The following is a 6000-nucleotide window of genomic DNA, read 5'->3' on the forward strand; positions in this document are numbered from 1 at the left end:
AAGTCCAATTAAAATATTTTGGGCTGAGACCCACCTTGAAAGACTAATTAAAGGGATTTCGAGTATCCGCGGCTCAGATTGCAAGCTCGATCACGGTTACTTTGGGCTCATTTGCTGAATAAGAAGCCTCAAAAGGCCAGATTTAGAGCCCAATTAAAGGGATTTTGGGTCTCAACAGCCCAGATTGAGAGCCCATGGAAAGTAATGAATTTGAAGCACAATTAAAATGGGCTCCTTTGGGCCTCAACGGCCCAGCGCAGGTGACATGGAACGTCTCTTCTGGTTCTGGTATAGCCCTCTTTTTTGGATTGGTTTTAGTTCACTGTAATTTTCGAAGTATAAAAAAATAATAAAATAAATCCCAACTAAAAAGGCATTTAAAAAAAAACCTTGAATTTATTCATTAATTTATTTCAAACAAGATATTAATTCCATTTTAAATAAATCTTATTGTAACAACCCAAAAAAATTTAAAAATAATAATAATAATAAATAAATAAATAAAATAATTAAAAATTTAATTAAACTTCAACATAATAAAATAATTTAGGACCTAGTTGTAAACCTCTAAGAAGTTGAGGGACTAATAGTATAATTAGAAGTTAAAAAAAAAAAATTTAAACGCAGCAAGCCCCTCCCTCCCGTCTCTCTCTCTTCCTCCCGTCTCTCTCCCTCTCCCTCTCTGTTCATTGCGTCTCCAGCCGACGCAGTAGTGGGCGACGGTCTGCAGAGGTCCGGCAAGCTCCCAGCGGTCCCAAGCGACACCGGCAACCCCCTGGACAGCGAACGGCGGCAAGAGGAGGCCCCTAACGCGTGCGGCAACCGCGTCCTTCCAGGCGTGATTCCGACGCTTCCCGATGGCGCTCCGGCCAGGTGAGTGTGGCTCTCAACTCCTAGGACCATGGGCTTCCCATCCCGACCGGCGGTGTTCTATTCCATGGAGGTTTCCTGCGAGTCTCGAAGAGAGAGAAAGAGGAGAGAGAAAGTGACGGCAGTGGCTTTCCGACCACTTTTCCGGCGATCCGACCGTCGGATCAGAAATCCGAGGCCACCAATGGACTCAGGACGACGATATTTTTAAGATAGGACCGATCCCGCTCCGATCCGACACCATTTGAAAAAGGTGACAATCGGACGGTCTAGATCGCTTGGTGAGATTTTCAAACTTTTTCGATTTTCAAAATTTAAAAATAATTTTATAATAATTATTAACACAATTTGGACTTAATTTAGGTGCAATCGGATCAAGGATAGCTCACTGGCGCAGGGACTGCGTTTTCAGTCAGATCCGGCTGCCCGACAGCCTGTCTCAGAACGTGGTCGATATTACAGTCAATCCTAGCATTTTCAGACGTTCTGGACGCGTCCCAGGTGTCAGAATTGACATAGGTAAACCTGAACTCCAGGTTGCTCATTTTCGGCTAATACCGATTTAGAATAAAAATTCATAAAATATTCGCGGATGATCAGAAAAATTATAATTTCTTTTGCAATAGCCTTATAATATTATTAAGGACCGCGGGATAAAATTTTAGAATTTTTAGAGCTCGTTTGGGTAGTTTTTGCAAAATGACTAGTTATGGGAGCTAAATTGTAATTTTTCAAATTATGGATTGTTGACTGTTTGGGTGGGCCCAGGAGGGGTCTTATGATGTGATTGAGATTGGATTGTGGAAATTGAGAATTTAGAAGTGTTATTTGAATCTTTGTGCAGATTGGGTAGGTCCTAAGTATAGGGAAAATTCTATCGAATTTTCGGCATGAATTAGGCTGTTTGTTGCCTATTTAGAGTTTTATTTTGACTTAGTACTAATAAATTTATAATTTAATTATTAGGTGATCGATGCCAGCTATTTTCCTCCATCCAGCAGCCACAATAGTTCTCAGTGCACTGTGAGTAAAATATTAATTTTAATTGTAATTTCGATATTATTATATGTTCAAGCATGTCCATGCATCACTTATATGTATGTATCTATGTAGTTATACAATAGACACGTTTTACATTGCATTCATAAATGTTGAAGTGCCATGGATGTTGTTGTGGTAATTTGGAGTAGTGTGCGTGCGTTAGCGTGCGTGTGGTATGGTGTTGGCTATGGACAGGACCGGTAGACACGGCTTGAGATCTTCGCTGGGACCCGGTCCTTCGGGGTAGACATGGCTTGAGTTCTTCACTGGGACCCCGATTTAATTTATTAAGCGAAAGTCCGGCTTGAGTTCTTCGCTGGCACAGGTTGGATTAAGAGGGCTGTATAAGGGATCAGCTCCCATATATGTATTGTTTGACCTTATCGGGTGTGTGAGTGCTCCAGATTACCTTTTTGCTGTTAAGACGTGAAAATTGTAACACCCCCGTTGCATAGCTTGGTAGATTTCACTATTCCGGTGACCGGTGTCGATCCGGACAATTAATGAGATTAAGGCCACACTTAAGACAACTTGAGAAGCCATAAACATAAATAATTAGTAATATTTAATTAGTTAACCATAAATAAGAAAAACAGAACATAAGAGGTTAAACGAACCAAGAGTCACAACGATGAGTGACCTCCTCGGGAACGACTGCGAAGTCGTTTTAAACTCAAATTTCGAACCGTAAAAAGTGACGCTGCGGTCCTTAGGACCCTTATGAACACAGTGGAAAAGAGAAAATCACGAAAAAGAACTGTTAAGCCAGTCAAATAATTAGGTCGTGAGCCGGAAGAAATATTGGATTATTTGCAAACCGATGAATCAAGTAGGGGCAATTTGGTCAATTGACCCGAGTGACTCTGACCTAATCACAAATAAAATCGGAGAAAAGAAAATTTTGGAATCGAGAATTAAATTAAAGAACTAATAGAAAAAAAAAAAAAGAAAGAAGATGGAAAAGTCAAAGTGATGACATCATGCATGATGTCATCAAGGCTTAATTGATTTATTTTATTAATTTGAGAATTTTGGTCTTCCTAAGACATAAAAGAAAAGAAAAGAAAAGAAAAGAAAAAAAAAATATAATAAAGTCATCTTCTTCATAAAAAACGTGACTCTCTCTCCCTCACCCTCTCCCTCACCCAAAACCTCCATTAAAGCTCAATTTTGAGCTTGAAAATCATAAGATTTCACCATAGAAAAATTAGCCACCATAGTTAAAGCTTATCTAGGCAACTTGAGAAGAAGATTGAGCAAGAAAGAAAGAAGGAAAATTTGAAGGAAAGGAGGAAGAAAATTGCTACACAAAGGTTAGTATGCTAAACTCTTCATTTATCCATTTAAATGCACATGTGATGGTTGAAAGTGAGCTTAGAACTTGATTAAATGAAACAAACATGGGAGAATGACCATTGCTGAAATTTGGCCTGGTTGGGAGGAGTATGGTTTGCATGAATATGATGCAATTGAATGAGTTTAGAAACTTTACATAGTTAAATGATTAACATTTAAACCATTAGAACTAGTTAAAGGCATGAAAATGATGAGTTAGGGTTTTCAATGCTAGGGTTATGAACCAAAATTTGGAGAAATGCATAAATGGCATGTTTAACCTATTGTGAAATGAAATAATGGTCAATTATGACCAGATAAGTTGTGTGGGAATTGTTGGAATAAAAATCAAATTCGTAGGTCAATGGTCATGCTGCTGGCAGCATGACCAAACCCACTTTGAAGGACCAAAACTCAAATTTTACAAGTCCCATTGATATGCCACCAATTGGAGATGAAAATAGACATAAAAGAGCACAATTTTCATGAAGGAACCATGGCCAAAAACTGACCAAAACTTGGTGAAACAATTGACCAAAGTGAATTGATTGCCATCAAGATTAAACCGACCAAATGAATAGTAACTGTTCATTTGGTCATAACTCGAGCTAGGTAGGTCAAATTGACCTGAAATTTTACCAGCAATTAGATATGATATAGGCCTAAATTTCATGAAGAACACCAACCCAAATTAGGCCATTAACTCATTCAAATCATTGAGCAAAGTTAAATTTACTGTAGTGAGATTCTGCAGAATTTTTATTGAGCAACAATGTTTGGATGGTTATAACTCTCTCTAGAAAACTCGGATTTAGGCGATTCTTGAACCGATGGAAACCTAAGACATAGTACAACATTTCATATGAAGAAAGTGAGACCAAATTATGAACTTAACTTGATCAAATTATTAACCAAAGTTGGACCAAAAATCTGCCAGCACCAAAATCTCAAAGATGAACGAAGACACGTGAACAGTAAACTTATTTTGGCCATAACTTGAGCTACAGAACTCCGATTGGGGTGATCCAAAAATGAGAATACACTTAAGATAATAAGGAACATTTTCTATGAAGGAAGTTTTGTCAAATTCCAACAGTAGACCGACCAATGGAACAGTGCAACTTCGGAGAACCAAAACCGAAAATTGGCAATTTTGCCAAAATGACCTAAGCTTTAAACAAATAACCAAAACCAACAAGTTTGGTGACCAAAATGTGGTATGTGGGTGAAGTTGGAGTTCCCATACTCATTAAGCCTTAGAAAGTCAATAATTTGACTTGAATAGTGCAGTGAATAGTAACCCGAAACACAAAATTTTGAGAACGTCGAATTTAACACGTTAGAGCTAGCTAAATGTGAAGTTAAGTTTATTTTGGATTTATTTTAAGTTTTAGTACTGAAACATTGGAAAATTTCGTGTTTTAGTGGAAAAAAAATACCGGGACAGAACCCGAGGAGTCGAGTCAAGGCCAACAGGCGACTCGTTTGAGGTTTGTGCACAACATATACTTTTATAATTATCTTTTGCATAATGTTTTGAATAATGTGAAATATTGGATTATAGCATTTTTATGATGTTTGATTTAAATTGTGAAAGTTATTGTGTATATTTGAAATGACAATGTTTAGCAAATTGTTAAGATAAGTTTTGAAACCACAGTGTCATGACCATATATTTGAACACCTCACTAGCACGACTAGTGGGGGTAATTAGTTTCGAATTTTGATTCCTTCTCTGGAGAAGTGTTGAGGTGTGCCAGTAGAAGAGGATGTGAATGGATATCCATATATTTGAGCTAGCTAGCCTGTGATATGATTTCTCTTTAGCCTCTGGCTATTGAGATTCATGTGATTTCTCTTTAGCCTCTGGCTATTGAGATTCTATTTGTTTCGAATGGCGTGATCTAACTGTGGGTTTTATGAAATGTGTTTTGATACTTTGAAATGAACTTGGTTTACATGTAAAATCTTACAATGCATAATTGTATTTAATTTTCATGTTTAGCCAAATTTTTGAATGAATGTGCTTTAAGTTTTGCATAAAGATTATTTTAGTATATTGTGCACCACTGAGTCCTAGTACTCAGCGATAGCTTTTATTGCTGTCGCAGATACAGAGACTAGAGGAGCAGCAGACTGAGCTGCTGAGGTGTGAGAAGCTACCAGCCTAAAGTTTTCGGGTATAATTTATACCCTAACTGTAAATATTTCTTTTGATGTATATATTGCACATAAATGTATGGACATGTACATGGGTCTTGGCGGCTTGTACAAAGTTTGTATAAAAGTTGTAATAAATTTTAATTTGGACTTTTTGAATGTAAATTTTAGTATGATGAATATATAAATTGTTTATCTTGAATGGAATATGAATAAATGATATTGATGGACAGTATTTTGAGAATTTTTGAACTTGTAAATTTTGAGAAATTGGTTGAGATTGAGTATGAATTTGAAGCAGTGGTTAGATAATTATTGGAAGTGCTTTTATTTCAGGTATTTGAAGAACGGTTTTCTCAAAATACAGAGGAAACTCTTTCAAAATTTTTATAAGATTTGCGGAAAACTAAAATGGCCAAAAATATTAATTAGTTTTAATTTCAACTAAATGTTTTAAATACTTATTAGAAATGCTCACCACTTGTCAAAGATAAGAAAATTGTTTTAAAATCCCTTGTAGGGTACTTAATGAGTTATCGGTAGGTGAAGTTCGGTAGTTCATTAGGTATTCTACGGGATCATGTTATGCCTTAC

This window comes from Hevea brasiliensis, chromosome 11, assembly GCF_030052815.1.
Source record: "Hevea brasiliensis isolate MT/VB/25A 57/8 chromosome 11, ASM3005281v1, whole genome shotgun sequence".
Lineage (NCBI taxonomy): Eukaryota > Viridiplantae > Streptophyta > Magnoliopsida > Malpighiales > Euphorbiaceae > Hevea > Hevea brasiliensis.